Raw genomic sequence first — 19,234 nt, forward strand, 5'->3', positions numbered from 1 at the left:
AGTACGCGCAAAGTCAGAGAGATGGTACCACTGGCGCGTATCGAGGTTATGTTTAGTTAGTGGAAGAATACACACCAAGTAAGCCCGATCGGTTTATTTTTTTTGTGTTTGGCATTCGTTTGAATCGATGAAGTCGATAACCCAACGCACCAGCTCACCAGTCTTAGCAGTTGCAATCGCAAAATTAATGCAAATAGGGTGTCAACTTGTTTCACGCCTCCCTATTCTCCAGACTTCGCTTCCTCGGGCCCTTCACACCACTATTTATTCCCCAATTTGAGGAAATGGCTGGCGGAAAAATAGTTTTATTCAAACGAGGAAGTAATTCCAGAAACAAATGGCTATTTTTCAGACTTGAACAAATCCTATTACTGAGAAGAGATCAACAAACGGCAACGTAGTGTATAAACCTAAAATGAGTCCATGTCGGGCAAAAAATATTTACCCCAAACATTTAAATTGTTTTTTTGAAGTGAAAACTTCTTTAGAATCGTTGGGAGTGATTTGAGAAAAAGTGAAACGGAAATAGCGACCCTCTTGGCTACGAAGCGTTATATTATATGTTGATATAAACGTAGCGACGAACTAAATAACTTTTATTTTTTCTTGTGATTCGAACCAAGGATTTTGGATCGGAAGCTCACATTGCTAGCCGCTCGGCTACCGCGCCATGCTGTCGGCGCTGGCCTAAAAGTTATTTAGCTACGAAGCGTTATATTATATGTTGATATAAACGTAGCGACGAACTAAATAACTTTTAGGCCAGCGCCGACAGCATGGCGCGGTAGCCGAGCGACTAGCAATGTGAGCTTCCGATCCAAAATCCTTGGTTCGAATCACAAGAAAAAAAATTTTTTTATACAGTTATTTTTTTTTTTTATGATATGTTTATGAGGAGCTTTTTTTCATGGCAGAAATACACTCGGTGTTTTGCCATTGCCTGCTGAGGGGTGAGCGCTATTAGAAAAATGTTTTTCTTAATTTTGGTGTTTTCACCGAGATTCGAACTGACGTTCTCTCTGTGAATTCTGAATAGTAGTCACGCACCAACCCATTCGGCTACGGCGTTTGTTTAATTTTACTGATGCAAAAATGAGGGAAAATATTTGAATAAAGTTTGCTTACTGTTTACACATTTTCCAAAGGTGACGGAGAACCAAAATCAATAAATAGCATCACGGAATTCATTCACGAAAATTTAATAAAGTATACACCAGAAGTATCGCGGATACGATAAAGTTCCAATGATTTTAAGAGGTGATTTCAACGTAAATTTTGCATTGGTGCTTCCTTTAATTGACTTTCTCAATACAACATTCAATTCAAAAATGTGTAACAATCGCACTGAATCGACAACACGATCAAAAACAACAATTGACGCGGTATTTCAAAGATATGTTGACAACATCGAAACCAAAGCATTTCTATCATATTTTAGCTATCATAAGCCACTCGTATCATTTGTTGAAATTGAAAACATTGAGGATGAATAATAATAAAATGAAGAAAATAAAATATGAACTTTATATCAATATTATAATGAACCTATAATTATCCCGCCCCTAATGCTGTTTTCGTCTCATTCTCTCTCAGTTTGTTTTACGGAAGGTTTCACTTCTATCGCGTCTAACCGTTAGACTGGTATTTTTTTATTTTTGCATGCACTTTTCAAATGAGCTTCGTTATTATAAATTTTTAAACTAGCGCCTGTCCCAATTGAGTGAGTTTTTGACGCGTTTACGATTTGTTTAGTTGACTGTTTGGCACGTAGTGTAATCATAAACATTGAAAGAAGGTTTTTCTATAGCGGTCGATTCGCCAAACCTTTGAACGAATTTCTGTATAACTAACTTTTGAACTTTATAAGATAACTTAGAACATTTAATCAGTGCTTCTGAAGGGCAAAACAGAACTTGAACTGGAGCCTTACACAAAAATTGGCACGTGTATTCTTTCTTGGGTGGCCGCCGTAGCCGAATAGGTTGGTGCGTGATTACCATTCGGAATTCACAGAGAGGTCGTTAGTTCGAATCTCGGTGAAAGCAAAATTAATAAAAACATTTTTCTAATAGCGGTCGCCCCTCGGCAGGCAATGGCAAACCTCCGAGTGTATTTCTGCCATGAAAAAGCTCCTCATAAAAATATCTGCCGTTCGGAATCGGCTTGAAACTGTAGGTCCCTCCATTTGTGGAACAACATCAAGACGCACACCACAAATAGGAGGAGGAGCTCGGCCAAACACCTAACAGAAGTGTACGCGCCAATTATTTACTTTTTTTTTTTTATTCTTTCTTGGGTCTCGGCCTTGGTAGTCTAGCGTAAGTGCACTAGCCTGCCCTCCCAAAGGTTGTGGGTTCGAATTCCACGTAAATCACGGTCCTTGCACTTTTCCAACTTTCCCTGTTTCTATAAATAAAAAAAATTGCTCCAATTCCATTCCTTAACTCCAAAAACGTATCCTTTCCATCCTTACTCCTGCACAATAGTCTGCGCATTATTTGCATTGTGGCTGCGAAAACAAAGAAAACACACAGTTACACATTGCATCAGTGGCGCCAGCAAGAGGAAGCGGGCAATCGCGGTAATAGCGCAAATACACCAAATTTAGCGAAGTCCTCAACCATCTGCGCGATCCTTCTGCCAGAAAAATTTTAAACACAGATGGCACTCCAAGCAGTAAGAAGGCGTTGTTCCTAAGCAACTACAGGTGGGCATTTCCCCTATTTAGGACTGATACGGCAGGCTAATCACCTACCCTGTCAGAAAAAAAAACAGGCTAACCAAACCAACGCAAAACTAAGTCTTATCGACGCCCTATGCTCCCGAGAGGAGTGAACAAAGGAAAAACATCCTTTGTTGGGTGTTTAGCAGATAACCTCCTCGAATTTGTGGCGTACGTCTTGAAATTGTTCCAGAATTCTTCTTCTTAAATGGTGCGATATCCACTTAATCCAATTTGGTCGAGTTTAACAAAGTCGTTCCTCCTGTCGCCAGTCGTTTCTTTCTCATGCCAACCCAACAAAATACTTCTCTATATGAGACTCCCCACTTCCCGCACTAGCACCTGCTGGTACTGTATCGAAGTTTTGCAGCTTTTACTGCTTTGAGAGCTGAGCAATTTGTATCCATTCGAGTCGTATGACGTTGCCAGCGGATCTGCTCTATCTTTATTCGCTTTGTTATGTTAATGTCACCATAAAGCTTAAGTAGTAGTAGTAGCTTAGTTAATTGTTCCATCATCTGCGAATCGCCGTTTCCATATAAACTTTCGCACAAATAGTTGGACGAGGCGACGCCTCATCGGGGGTTTTCATCAGCATTCAAACTTCTGCGGCATACATGAAGATGGGCAGATGCATACAATAACTCAGGTTTTATAATTTCTAAGAGATAAAAGAAAGCGAGATCAGCTTCAAAATTGACTAAGTGAAATGACGCATGTAAGTGATAGGAACATTTTTTACTTACTTTTGAGAGTTATTCATATGATAATTCCTAACAAAGTTCGTCTAGTGATCCATTAGTTCGGTCATCCATGGTATTGGCAGCAATTTGTTTCTTGTCTTATTTGTCTTTAATTATTATGGAGTGGATAGTCAACATTGGTGTGAATTCGCGACGTAGATTCCTCATTTCGTTTAGGATTTTACAATTCTGTTCACAAATCAAATTAGAAGCCAAGGTCTACCTTATGCGATACAAGTAACACTTTGAGGGTAGGACGTTCCGCCGTATTTCGGGTTTTCGTAAGTTAGGCTACTGAGGATTTCAAAAATATGACTTCTAATTAGAGTATTAACGTGGCACTGTACTATTAGCAGTATAACAGCCAGGTTCAGAGACACTCCAAAGACAAATGGGAAGTAATAGATAGGTTTGCAGCAAGAATTGTAGTAGAATTCTGAAACTTAGAACCTACCGAAGAAACAAAAACAAGAAGAAAACGTTCGAGTTAGAACATCAAACAGACGCGTCATCCAAAGAAGCCGTGTTTAAGCAGATCTCCTGTGATGATGACTGCATTTACGAACGGACGACAAGCACGAACGCCTGAGATAAGCCTCAAGACGAACCCAAACAGGCGGCAAGTCAATATCGAGCAACGGTATTACAATTTTACGATGTTCCATTGGTCACAAATTAATGGAGGCTATTAACAGCGTTGCAGCTCCATAGCAATTAGGAGAGGAACGTGAACGCAGATACCTGGTTAGGTTAGGTTAGGTTAAATCGCTGCCCCAGCTAAGGGCTCACTTGGAAAAATATTAAAAATTCGTCCGTTGTGGTGCCATACTTGGGAGAGGAGAAGGGAGAAGGGACGGAAGAAGAAGCCTTGGGATTAGAGGCGATGTTGACCATACATTTTACGATGACGCCGACGGTGGCTGATTTGCGTTCGTAATTAGCCGCAACAAGCTACTGATGAACTTCACCAAATTTATGGTATTTACACCGGCTATATCCGCAGGTGTAGCGAAAAAGTGAGAGCCCAGATGTCTAAGTCTTTGCCAGACGAGAGCAGGGCAGCTGAGAAGAAGGTGTTGAGATGATTCCACCTCGTCCTCCAGACAGTTTCTGCAGAACGGACTTGAGGCAATCCAAAGTCTCACGGCATAAACACCTAACGGACAATGTCCGGTAAGGATGCACACCAAATTCGAGAGCTGGGGCTTTGTTAGCCTTACGAGTTCCCTTGAGCGTTCCCAATCCACCCGTGGCCAGAAGGACTCGCGACCTTGCACGTTTGCGCACTAGCCCAGCGCTCGCTGAGTTGACTCGAGGCCCATCTTTTCAGGAGCAGACCACAGGTTCTCAGGGCAACCCCAATTCTCTCATTTCGCGACGAAACCGTCTCCAAAGTTCCCTGTCTAGCCAGCTCATCAGCCCAGCAGTTTCCCTCTATGCCGCTGTGACCGGGAACCCAAATGAGCCTGATGACGAAGTATTCGGATGCAATCGAGAGAGATACGTGCTACTTTTTAACGGCACGAACACGGCTCCACCTTTATGAAAGCGTTTAGCAGCAGTCCCAGGGTGGAATCAGCCTAGAGGGGAGAAATGTTATGCTGTTTGTGGGAGCAATCTCTTCATACCACTGCTGTGACGGCACCTTTGATGATGTTTCTGTCATTTTCGATTTAAACCTCCAATGCGAAAAACAAAAAACAAACAAACAAAGGTTCGGAGCCAGTCAAAGCGATTTCTGTAGGAGCTCCAAGGATGAAAAAGCGGTAGAGACCACTCAACATTTCCTTGGCGTATGCCACACACAAAATATGATAAAACGGATTGGTTACAATTAAGTTTTTTTCATATTCGTTTGCTACCTTTTCCAGCAAAGTTTTGTGTATACTTATCTTTTGACACCCTGTACCTTAATAGACTCGGCAGCGACAGAGCGCAGACAAAAAAGTTAGAACACATCATATTGAGTGGATTGTGAAAATGGTGAAAAGGCCTACAGGCGACTACATTGCCCAGAGTAATCTACCAGCCATTTGATGACAGCGTGGCCTTGGTGTTTGCAGCAGCAGCCTGAAGGCCGCTTTGGTGGTTGGTTGCTCGATTGCTCGGTTGGTTGGTTTACTTATTTTGTGCTGCTTTTGTTGCTGCAACTGCTTTTTGCGTTAAGCTGCCTTTAATAAAATTAAAACGAAATGAAGCGAAATGAAAGACTAATAAAGTCTGTTGCTCACGATTTTATGTTTGTGTTTGGTTATTTATTTTTATTTTATTACAAACTTTTTTTTGTTTTTTTTTTTATTTTGGTGAGAAAAACAGTATGGCATTTTGTGTGTAATACATATGCAATGAAAGCAACATCATCAACATTTTTAGCAATAAATGGAACAGGAAGCTGTAACCACTTTTCTACTACAAAGAATTCAAAATGTTCTACCAGCAGTCTCTAGCTGTTCAACCCCTGAAAGAGTTACTTTGCGTTGGCGAGTGGGGTATAAATGATGGTTTTTATTGTTGTGCTTTCTTATGCGCCAAACCTTGCCTGTCACTTTTTCTAAGCTTTTAGTTCAACACACTCGTGATGCACTGCGCCGTGAATAAGGAATGGTGGCTCAATTTTAAATGCTGGTATGTTTTTTTCTCTGGATGTGTTGGCGCATAATTAGAAATGGAAAACAATATTTGATATCCAGCGGCAAGGGTATCCATCTTCCAAGCTTCTTCTTTGTCAAGGGGGCAGTGTTCTAAGTAGGCCGCTTTAATGGTATGTAAATTTAAGTTCAATCGGCGGGCAAGAAGTAGTTATGAACGCCTCCAGCATTATTCTTCTTAATTGGCGCGATAGCCTCTTACGCGATTTTGGCGAAGCCAAGTCCTTCTCCACCTGATCTTTTCAACGCAGAAGAGGCCTTCCTCTTCCTCTGCTACCACCAGCTGGTACCGCATCGAATACTCTCAAAGCCGAAGCGTTTGTATCCATTCGGACGACATGACCTAGCTAACGTAGCCGCTGGATCTTTATTCGCTGCGCTATGTCTGTGTCGTCGTAAAGCTCATACAGCTCATCGTTCCATCGCCTGCGATATTCGCCGTTGCCAACGTGCAAAGGTCCAAAAATCTTGCGCAGAATCTTTCTCTCAAACACTCCAAGCGTCGCGTCATAGAATGTTGTCATCGTTCGAGCTTCTGCGCCATACCTCCAGCCTTAGAACATTTAAATATCTGGTTATCAAAAAGAACTCATATACAGAAATACATATTTCTAAAAATTCCTTCCTACAGAGCTTTCGTAGCTCCGTCTCACCGGATCCTATCAAAATCTGCAACTTGTCTGCACCATCAATTTTTAAGAGAGAAAACTATTGAGTTTTTCCTCCAGCAGCTCTACACTACTCGTATTTATACCTTAAAGCCTCTTAATAGCGACGAAGGCCAAATCCATTCAAGTCTCCAGGAACGGCTTACTTTATTCGCTTCAGTTACAACTTGTCGCCTCCACGTGTTGGCTGGTCTCCCACGTCTCCGACTTTCTTGAAGGTTGCAGTCTTTTTTTTTTTTTTTTTGAACTCCATTTATTCCATACAATCTGTCATAACAATAACAATAAGTACTATTTTTACCTACAATTTAAATAAGAATAGCTTAGAGTAAGAATTCCCAGTGGAATTTGTTACTTAATAATGAACACCATATAACATGTACATATATTATACTATTTTACAACTTTTGCATTTACATATATTACGGTTTAAATCTTTGCATTAAATCGTTAGGCTGAAATTTTTTTAATCTTGAGGAGTAGCTTATCTTGGAAAGGTTATTTGCTCGGTTATTCGGATGAGTGGCAAGTCGGTTGTTGTATCTCTGGCTGAGGTTGTTTATTTCTTCGAAAACTGTCGTAACTTTTAGGTCACGGTGCGATATCTCGTTTCGTACAAACCATGGCGCATTGGCACACATGCGGAGCACCTTTGACTGAAATCTTTGCATGATTTCTAGATTTGATTTTGCTGCTGAGCCCCATAATTGAACACCGTACGTCCATATCGGTTTCAGAATTTGTAGGAAAGCACCTTATTGTCTAGTGGAAGTGTTGAATTGTAGCCGATTAACCAGTGTAGTGATCGGAATTTCAGTCCAAGTTGCTTTCGCTTTAAAAATATATGCGATCGCCAAGTAAGACGCCGGTCTAATAGAATACCTAAATATTTGGCATTATCTGTTTGTGGTATTGGAACGCTGTTCAGAGATACGGCAGGACATGAGCCATTTCGAAGAGTGAATGTTATCTGCGCCGATTTGCTTTCGTTAGCTTTTATGCGCCATTTTTTCATCCAGCCGCTAACACTGTTAAGTTTTTTTTGTAGGTAATCAGAAGCAATTGAGGGAAGGGTACTCCTGGCTATGACGACAGTATCATCTGCATACGTGGCTGTATATGTGTTCTTTGATAGTGGAAGATCTGCTGTGAACAAAGTGTACAAGACGGGGCCTAGAACACTTCCTTGTGGTACACCTGCCCTGATTGCGTGAAGGTTAGTGGTTTCGTTGTTTACTTTAACAAGAAAATGTCTATTTTGCAAATATGACTTTATGAGCATATAACAGTTGTGCGGTAAGCCCTGCTTAAGCTTGTATAGTAGGCCTTCATGCCAGACTTTATCGAAGGCTTGCATTATATCCAAAAATGCCGCTGTACAGAATTACCGCCTCTCAAGTGCTTGTCTAGCGAAATCGTACACACAATTAACTTGCTCTATGGTGGAGTGATACTTCCGAAAACCAAATTGGTGGGCTGGAATGAGATTTCTTTGCGCAATTATTGGATTTATCCTTTTTAAAAGCAGCTTTTCGAAGAGCTTGTAGGCAACAGGCAATAGACTTATTGGCCTGTAATTGGATACCACGCTCGGGGTCTTCCTGGCTTTTGTATAAGGATGATTTCAGCAACTTTCCACTGAGTTGGGAAATACCCTTATTTGATCATCGCGTTAAATATAATGGTGAGGAATTTGTATCCACATTTGGGCAGTTCTTGCCCAATCTCCATTACACGTTTTTATCGCTGCGTTGTGAGGCGTTGGTTGTGAGATCTTTTTCGTTGCCTTCCAGAGTGAGTAGTCAGTAGCTTCTGTAGGTGACAAGTTGGATAAGTATTCATGGAGTTCTGAGTTTTTTGCGTCTCTTATTGTGTTTTTTAATTGTTTTGTGAGCTTATTTTTTTTTTTTTTTTGTCGTTCCTGTTTCTGGTGCTTTGCCATATGCGCCGAAGCTTGCGTTTTTCTGATATTAAAATTTTGACGTGATCGTTAATGTGCGCTTCAGCGTGAGTGTGCTTAATTTCCAGCGTAGCGGTCCACGCAGCTCTTTGAATGCAGTTGTGTCCAGATCAGAGTTGGATTTTAGGGGAATATTCCCAGTTTGTCATTTTATTGTGTAGCTTTGGTGTCATTTCCTTTTTTTGAAAACAAGAGTTTATTGTTAACAGCAAAGGTGAGTGGTCTGATGAGAGATCTAGACATGTGTCTATGGAGACCTGATTTTTAGATACACCTTTGCATATGCAAAAATCTATAAGATCCGGTGTTTTATTTGGGTCACTAGGCCAGTAAGTGGGTTGTCCTGTTGAGACGTGGAATAATTTATTGGCCTGCATTGCTTTGAGGAGTTCGCGCCCTCTTGGAGTTATTAAGCGTGAGCCCCATTGCGGTATTCCATCTGTGACAGTTATAACAGTCGACTGTAGATTGTAATTTTTAGTGTTTCCATGAACCATATGCGCAATATTATTTTTGTTTAAGATGGCTGTGCCTCCTTTTGCTGTACCAGCAGGATGATTTGTGTGGTATAAATCATATTTTGGAATTTTTACGTAACATTGTCTGTCAAGTGTGTTTCAGATATTAACATTATGTCAATATTTTTATCTGCTAGAAATACTTCCACTTCATAGCGGTGCTGGATGAGCCCATTGGCATTCCAAATTGCAAGCAGCAGCGGCCTATTCATTTTGGAACATTCGGAAGCATGGCTGTAAGCAGATTGAGTACAGTACCCATCTGTTCGACTAGAGTTCTGACCATTCTTTTCAGTTCTTCTGTTCCATTATTAGTTTCTTTCTGAACAGTACCTTTTTCAGTAGTTGGTTGTGGTTTTTCTTGTGCTCGATTATTGATTTTCAGAGCTTCCGCATAGGACAGCGTGTTTTTTGTTGCAGGTCTTTGTAAATAGTGCAACCCTTGTAATTAGCGGGATGGTTACCATCACATAGCACGCATTTAACTTCCTTTGAAATACCCCTTTTTGGACAGTCAATGGTTAAGTGATTGCCAACGCATTTAACGGATCTTGGACTACGATTGCAAAAGTGCTTTGTATGCCCGTAGCGTTGACATCTTGTGCATTGTGGAATTTCGCGCCGTTTTCTTGGTGCTTCAAATTTAATTTTTGTATAAAGCAGATTATCGCAAGCATATAACTCTTTATTTTTGTTGCCTGCTTTGAGGCTAATGTAGAACATTGGAAGCGGTTTTTTTGTTTTCCATTGACGCATATTGCAAATATTTACCACTTGGTGGCCGAGGTTTTCTATTGCTTCACGAATGTCGTCTGTGGGTGTCGATGAATGCATACCTTTAAGGACTATATTAAAGTTACGTTCTTGTTTTAATTTATATGTATGGAACTCAGTTTTCTTTTCCGCTAGGGCCGCAGTTATTGTAGTGTATTGTTTTGCTGACTGCGGTTGGATTTTAACCTCGCTTCCTCCAGTAACTTTTAATACGAAGCCATCTACGGCAACATTTAAGAGTAGGTATTGAAGTGGCTGGATGTTGCTCAGGTTGCAGTCTAGCGCTGCTCTTGTAATGTCTCTTGGAGTTTACGCAACGTATGCCCGATCAATTTCCATTTACGACGCTGGATTCCTATGTGGATGGGTGCTCATCAACTAACATCTCAGATGGGCAAGTGGGGTTGGTGACGCGAATATATAGCCTATCTTTCCCAAATGTCAATCTCACCTTCACCGGGTAGCAGCCTTTTAAAACGAATGAGGCTTTGACGTCCGAGTAAAGGTGGGATACCAATTCCATAAACGAGTAGTAAATTCATACGCCTTACCAGACTAGCGGTAAACCGGCAACCTCAGATCCAGGCTCGGATGCAGAAGACCAATTCGCTGCTCATTTTAAATTAACAGATTACAAAAACCAAGATAAATCTTACTTTTTACTTTCTTTTTATTATTATTTTATTTTTTCTTACTTCTTTATTGAATAAAAAGGGGCGCTTCCTGAAAACAGTTGTTTGTATTTTTTTGTTTTTTTTTTTTTTGGCCTGGTTAACTAATAAGAACAGCACTCAGACAACATTAAGTCCACAAATTCGCTTCTTAACACATTAATGCTAAAAGAACTCAAGCCTGATCCAATCGAAGGCCTCGAAGACGCACGGAAAATGGTCCGCCGTATCATTCTTCTTTCACAGTGAACTGCCTGAGATGTCCACATTTTCCATGTGTTTCGCCCATAGAAAGTGGCCCGTCATCAGTCTTACCAGTTGCCTATAGACCTTTCTGCTTATTGACAGAAGAATCTGCGACAGTCGGTTGGACAGGACAGGTAACATCAGTAATTGGCGCGTACACCCTTGTTGGGTATTTGGCCGAGCTCCTCCTTCTATTTGTTGTGTGTGTCTTGATATTGTTCCACAAATGGAGGGGTCTATAGTTTCAGACCGACTCCGAACGGCTGATATTTTTTATGAGGAGCTTTTTAATGGCAGAAATACACTCGGAGGTTTGTCATTGCCTGTCGAGGGGCGGCCGCTATTAGAAAATTTTTTTCTTTATTTTGGTTTTTCACCGAGATTCGAAACTATGTTCTCTCTGAATTCCGAATGGTAGTCATGCCCCAACCCATTCGGCTACGGCTGTCACGTTCATCAGCTGCGCGAGCGGTCTAAAGTTGGTTACACTTCGGACCCTGTAATTGTACACTCTTCAATCTTGATGAAAAAAGGGACTTTGAACATTTGTTTGGAAGATGTCCAATATTATCACAATTCTGTGTTGCAAATTTCCAAAAGCCAACTTTGACCCATTATGATGCACTGATTGTGTTGAATGGAAAATGGAAAGAGTGATGAGTCTTGGAAAAAGCTGAGGGAAAAAGCATAACTAGGGCTTTAAAGTGCACAGAACTAATTGAAAATGTATTTACATGACACGCTAAGAAGATATGGCATATTCCGACAGACGACCTTTAAGGTAATTGCCATATCATCATCATCATTCATAGCATCACATCTCGTTGTGAGCCTTAGCTTCCTCCACAATTCTTCCCCATGCATCTCGGACCATAGCCAGACTATGATAGTTCGGCACTCCTATGCTTTTGAGGTCGTCCTCCACGTCGTCTAACCACCGTTTTCGCGACAGTCCTCTTCGGTTTTCACCAAGTATGCGCGCATCTAAAACTTTGCGAGGTATTCTTTCATCTCGCATTCTGCCCTAGCCATCAGATGCGCTGCGATTTGGCAAACCGCACAACGTTTGCGCCTTGCAGAAATTTCACTATCTCGCTGTTATATCTGATGCGATATACCCCGTGTTCTTCTCGTACTGGACCAGTATTCTTCTTTCCAGATTGTTTAATTGTATTCGCTGGACATTGCCGTATATTCTTTATTTATTTGTTTAAAAATTATACTATTTTAGTCTTCTTCATGTCTTGTTGAAATGTAAAATGAGGACATTTTGATTTTGTATAATATTCACAAATCACATTTATTGCTAGAGTAACTGTTATTTGCTTAAGAATATCTCTATTGGATTCGCATTTTCCCTTTTAGCTTAGCACAACTCTTAATTCCCATAACCCAAATTATATAGTTATTTGTTGTTGTGGAAATGCTCAAAGCTAATGTAATATATGCAGTGTATAAATTATATTTTCATTAAGCTACAAACAGCAAAGCATAAGCATTTTCTTCACAAAGCAGCTTAAACAGGACACTTAACTTTCTCGAAGCAAATTATTGCATAACAGCAATAAATTGTATCTTATAGCATATTGCCGTACACATACACATATGCACATACATACACACTTCTTTATGCCATCAATGTTTGTGTAAATAAATATACAGTCTGTGAAAAAGGTGCCAAGGCGCATTCAAAGATTGTCAAAGCGAAAAAAACAAAACATTGAAGACTTTTTACTTCATTTAAAATAAGAGAGAATTCGCGTCCAAAATTGAAGTCCATCACGGAAAGTGCGCCTGAAAATCTTTTTCATTATTTGGTTTTTCGTTGGCATACAAGTATGAGTAAACTTTTCAACAAACTTTCTTAAGAAATCCCGCTCATTAAAGGACTACCCATAATTCTGAAGGAAATAAAATGGTAGAATAGCGGATCGACGTTTACTTCGGGATGTGAACAACCCTGTGCATTTGGCTGCAAGGAGTTCCAAAAACTATTCCGATTACCCCAGACTTGGCTGGGGACTTAACTTCTCAGCGTGATAGTCAACTTTGAAGTTCCAGAAGAGCAGCGATTTCGACTGAAAAACAGGTAAATCTTGCAACCTTCCAGCTTATTCCATTCTGCCTTTATATTACTAGCAGCACTGCGATTTTTTTTACAACTGGATGTTATCGAAAAACCCGTAGGTGAACGATGGGAAATATACATAAGCCAGTCGTCCGTTAACCACTTTCATCATTCCTCATAGATATTTATATGAATACTCCTCACAGTTTGGTGTTTCCCCTAGTCATCTATCAACCTGAGTGCATCACTTCTTTACTTTTAAAGCAGGGTGTGCTTCTGATTTTTAATGGTAGGAAGTTCCAAAATCGGATAGGAAGGACAAAGATCTGACGTTCTGTTACTAGGCAACCGTATTTCATACTAAGTAAGTTACGAGGTCGACGTGGCCGAATGAATTGGTGCATGACTACCATTCGGAATCTCAGCGAGCGCTGGGCTAGTGCGCAAACGTACAAGGTCACGAGATCCTTCTGGCCACGGGCAGATCGGGGACGCTCGAGGGAACTCCTAAGGCTAACAAAGCCACAGCCCTCGAATTTGGAGGATATCCTTACCGGACATTGTCCGTTAGGGGCTCATGCCGTGAGACTTGGGATTGCCTCAAGTCCGTTCTGTAGAAGCTGTCTTGAGGACGAGGAGGAATAACCTCAACACCTTCTTCTCAGTTGCCCTGCTCTCGTCTGGCAAAAGCTTAGACATCTGGGCTCTCATTTTTTCGCTACGCCTGCGGATATAGCGGGCCTAAATATCATAAATTTGGTGAAGTTCATTAGTAGCTTGTTGCGGCTAATTACGAACGCAAATCAACCACCATCGGCGTCGTCGTAAAATGCATGGTCATCATGGTCTCTAATCCCAAGGCTCCTTCTTCCTTGCCTTCTCTTTTCTCCTCTCCCATGGTATCACAACGGAGGAGTTTTCAATATTTGTCCAAGTGTGCCCTAAGCTGGGGCAGCCATTTAACCTAACCTAACCTAACCATTCGGAATTCAGAGAGAGAACGTTGGTTCGAATCCCGTTTAAGGATCAAAATTAAGAAACATATTTTTCTAATAGCGGTCGCCTCTCGGCAGGCAATAGCAAGCCACCGAGTGTATTTCTGCCATGAAAAAGCTCCTCATAAAAAATATCTGCCGTTCGGAGTCTGCTTGAAACTGTAAGTCTCTCCATTTGTGGAACAAAATCAAGACGCACACCACAAATAGGAGGAGGAGCTCAGCCAAGCGCCCAAAAAGGATGTACGCGTCAATTATATATATACATATATAAAGTTAAGACGTCGAGGCGATTTTGCAAATTGAAGTCGTTCCATAGATTCATTTTATAATATAATAAAATTGTTCAGTTTCAATTGATGATTAAACTCTTCTCCTCTTCAATTAAATATTCAATGTCAGTCACTATTTTTTATTTAAGTTTTGATAATTTATCCTTATATAATTTTTGTAATGTAATGTAAATTATAAAGATGTCATAAAAATTTAAAGAAATTAATTCGGAAAGCGAACTCTAGGCTGTGTGTCAGGTAGATAGGTGAAATGGTTAAAGTGCCAGTCTGGAACGCCTCAACAGGCAGATAACCACAGCCAGCCAGAGCTGTGATGTATTGGAGAAGATTGATGTGACTTAGGTTGGTGCACTGGCCCACCCAGTGATCTTAATCGTCTGGCTGCCCAACCCGGACATTTACAGAGAAAGTGCTCAACAGTCCCCTTCTCTGAAAGGTCGCCACAGCTCCTGCAATGGAGGTTAAATGGTAACCCTAGTTTTTCCGCGTGTATGCCGATCGTCCAATGGCCGGTAAACACAGCTTCGAGCTTGGTAATTGAATGGCGAGGAGTCCAAAAGACTTTCTAAGTCTTCTGTCTATTGTACTGGGGCCAACGGGCTTTGGAAATAGCGCATGAAGAAATGGAGCTCCATCTTTTCTGTGCTTCCCTGAGAAATAATATGTGCAGTTTCCTGTAACAACTGTCAGGGGGATGCCGATGCCCGAGTAGGAGGTCCCTGAGGCCAATTCAGTCCCCTTTCTGGCAAGCTCATCAGCAATTTCATTTCCCTCTATGCTCCTATGTCCTGGAACCCAAATTAAAGAAATGTTACCTGCACACCCAAGAGATTTGTGTCTTGGTATTTTCTTATATTTCATTAAGCAATTCCTGGTACTTTTTCGACAGAAGTAACTTAGCACCAATGCATACATACAATGCATCTACAAGTTGTACAAATGTGTGAGTAATATTTAGTCTTGAAATCCGTGCACTCGAAAGTTTAATATTGAAGGCTTCACCGAACAACTAAACCGAATCAAATGAATTTCATACGCACGTGCTGAGAGCAAATAATACAACATAACAGAAGGATGAGCATTTCATATGCAGCATGCAGCAGGATGCGAAAGGGAAATTTTCATTATTTATGCGCTTCAATGTGCAGTAATTAGAAACGGAAGCAACTTGCTGACTACAAAAGTGTACGTTGCTGTTGTTCTTGTTGGCCGCCAGTTAGTCAGCCAGCCAGCCAACCACCAAGATGGTTAAGCAGTGGAAAATCAACTCAAAAAGCGGGTTGGTTGCACTTTAAACTATTGCTATGCAACATTGAACTAAACAAAAAACAACAAGTAACTGCTGAGGTGCCACTGCTACTGCTGTTGAGCTGTAGCTGCTGCTGTCGACCAGAAGTGGCAATGGCAATGATGCTGCCATCAGGCAGTTTAGCTGGGCAATTGCAAGTGGATGGGGTAATTTACATAAACAATAAATGCGAACGGAACTAAAAGAGCCACGACTACGTGGGAGAGTACGTGTGTGTGTGTGCGCGTGAGTGTGCTTCCTTCAATGTCGAGCAGGCTGCTTGATAGGTTGGACTGGTCCGAGGACACCAGACACCACATAACAAGGGGTGTTTATATGTACAATAGATACAGTATAAATTTTCGAAATTAACAATTGAGGCGAGGAACAGTAGAATACCGATTCGCAATTTAATATAATTCACATAATTCGCTTATATGCATAGCTATGAGCGGGCGTGCGGGTGAGAATGTGTACTCAGAGGTGGGCGACATTGCTATGAAGGCGCGTGCATACCCACCTCAGCGCACATACTCGTCTGTATGTGTGTGTATGTACAAATGCAATTCCCCTTACATTAGTTACAATGAATCGGTTGTTGGTGGCAGAGTGTGGGAAGGGTTGTGAGTTTTGTTTTTCTAGCCCATAAATTTTGCTTGCCGCAAGGGGCTGTTGACAATTGAGGTGAGTAGAAGATTATGCGTGCGGGCAGTAAAATGCGGAGAGTGCGTTATTAAGGCTTGGTAAACAGTTGTGTTATGAGAGGAAAACACTGTAGAGAAGTGGTAGAGAGGATGAAAAAAATGTTTGTAAGTAGAAGTTCAGTCAGGGATTTATGCATTGACTTACGCATTCGCTACGCGCCTTGCGTAAAATATGTATGCATGTGTGGCCACCCTGTAGGAAAATAAGATTGCCAAAAACGCTGATACTTTCTTCTAATGAATTTTGAATGCTGTTTCGAACGCTTAAAATGCTTAATGATTTATTGGTCCATCTAATAAGGGCTTTGGAGGCCGCCATAGCCGAGTGGGTTGGTGCGTGACTATTAATCGGAATTCGGGGAACGTAGGTGCGAATCTCCGTGCATGAAACAGCAAAATGAAAATGTTTTTTCCAATAGCAGTCGCCCCTCGGCAGTCAATGGAAAACCTTCGAATGCATTTCTGCCATGAAAAAGCTGCTCATAAAAAACCATTTGCCCTTCGGAGTCGGCTTAAAAACCGTAGGTTCCTCCATTTGTAAAACAACATCAACACGCACGCGACAAGTTGGAAGAGAAGCTCGGCCAAACATTCAAATAAAGGGTGTAAGCGCAATTATATATTATATATAAAGGGTTTTCCTTTAGGGACAAAACAATTTTTACTTATTATAGGCAGATCAGTATTTAACTTGCAAAACAAATAGCCGAAATTTATCTTTCTAAACTTTAATTAGAGCACTCACTGTGCATTTTGGTGGAGAATAAAACAAAAATTCAATTTTTTGCAGACTTCACTACAGACTACTTTTTCATTTATTTTAGGAATTTTAGGTAAAAAAACTTGCTTTGCATCTGCTCAGTTTCTTTTATTCGCTGATGATATAAAAAATTCCTCTTCTAATAAATGTTTTAATGATTCCCTAGTTCTTCGGGCTGTAGTAGGTAGGTAGGTGAAATGGTTGATGTACCAGAGTGGCACTCCACAAGTAGCACCAAAGCACCGCTTTGATAATATTATGAGACCTCCACCGGGCAAATATCTATAACCAGCCGGAGCTGTTGATGTAACGGAAAAAGTTGATGGGACTTAGGTTGACGCACTACCCCAGGCTGTCAAAGAAAAAAGCACCCAGTGAACTTAATCGTCTTGTAGCCAAACCCGAATATTTACAGAGAAAGTGCTCAACAATTTCCTTCTCTGAAAGGTCCCCACAGCTTCTGCAATACAATGGGGGTTAAATGATAAACCTAGGATTTCTGCCTGTGTGCCAATCGTTCAATGAGCGATAAAAACAACTATGAATTTGTAAATTGAAGCACTTTTTGCGACCTGCGTCTGTCGTATTGGGACCAAAAGGTTTTCGAAATAGCACATGAAGAAGTGGAGTTCCATCTGTTCTGCGCTTTTCTGAGAAATCAGTTGTGAAATTCCTGTTTAACAACAGTCAGGATGATGCCGATGACCTAATGGTAGACCAATAAAGTTTCAATTTCCCATTACTGGCAAGCTCAATAGCAATTTCATGTCCCTCTATGTTCCTATGTCCTCTATGTTCCTCAGTGTTACCTGCACACTAGGGCGGGTCGATTTAAAAATCGCTCATTGCTCTGTGAAAATCGTATTCTAGGGATCAAAATAAGAAACTTTGCCGAAGGAACCATACCTCTAAAATGAATTCTGAGGTCCCCCAATTTGGGTCGAACGAAAAATCCCAGTTTCACCCATTTAGAGTGCTCCAATCGAGTCCAAATGTATGGCCGACCCCCACTAACTTTGGACGGCCGATCCACCCATGCCAGTGGAACACCCGCTGGAACTCCCCTGGGGGACTCCCCATACAATCATTTCAAAATATCACCATTTTTGACCTTTACGTGAGAAAAGAAACTAAAAAGTTCGACCCAAATTGGGGGACATCAGAATTCGTTTTAGAGGTATGGTTCCTTCGGCAAAGTTTCTTATTTTGATCCCTAGAATATGATTTTCACAGAGCAATGGGCGATTTTTTTGCCTCCCCACAAATCGACCCGGCCTACTACACACCCAAAAACGTTTCATCTGTTCCTTATAGGAATTGACTAGTTTGGATCTTGATCGGGGGCTGACTACCGGAAACTGGTATAACTTACTATTTTTAATGTCGCCAAATCTCGTTTTCTGATATTAGGCAAGCTTCACTAAACCGCGTTCATGCAAAGAAAATTTGTTTCCGAATTCTGCCCGTCATACTAATACTTTTTAAGTGCTTCCAAACTAATGTAAGGTCGAAGGATAGGACTATTATTTTTTAATTTTTTTGAGGTACCGTTATTAAGTGTAAAACGAAAGAATGAAAAAATTACAGAAATCGAAAAAAAAAACAAAAAGGTTTTTGTTTCGCGAGGTTTGACTTAGAAATATTGAAGCAAAAAAAAAGTATGAGAAAAAAATTGTAGAAAAAAAATGATGTAGGAAAAAAATATTTTGCCAAATGGTAGTGCGGTTAAATGTAGGGAGCGACTGTGCCTCGCTTTCAGCAACGTTCGGTCACAAAATCTCAGTTCGATTTTGGTTCGGCTTAGCCAAAAAGAGCTAAACTTTAGCATTTTCTGTAAATTTTTTGGTGAAAAATTGTATTATATTAATTTTTAGTTTTTGTAATTTTTTTTATAAACTGGTATCAGAACCCACATTTGTTTTTAAATAGCTTTGAAAAATCAGCTGCTCCTCCCTCGAGTGTGGGTTGTGAGCTATTCTCCAGTGCTGCAAGTCACCTCTATGCCGGCAAACGCTGCGTTTAGCATGGCGAAAATTCCGATGAGGTAATGGATAGACGCGCGACTCCAATTGCATCTCTTTCGACACCCTTCCAGTTTGTGTACAATTACTCAGTATCTGGGTATTTGGCATTCGACGAAACTTGACTAGCAGTGAATTACAAAATAATTTACGAA

The sequence above is a fragment of the Anastrepha obliqua genome, chromosome 5 (genome assembly GCF_027943255.1).
Source record: "Anastrepha obliqua isolate idAnaObli1 chromosome 5, idAnaObli1_1.0, whole genome shotgun sequence".
Lineage (NCBI taxonomy): Eukaryota > Metazoa > Arthropoda > Insecta > Diptera > Tephritidae > Anastrepha > Anastrepha obliqua.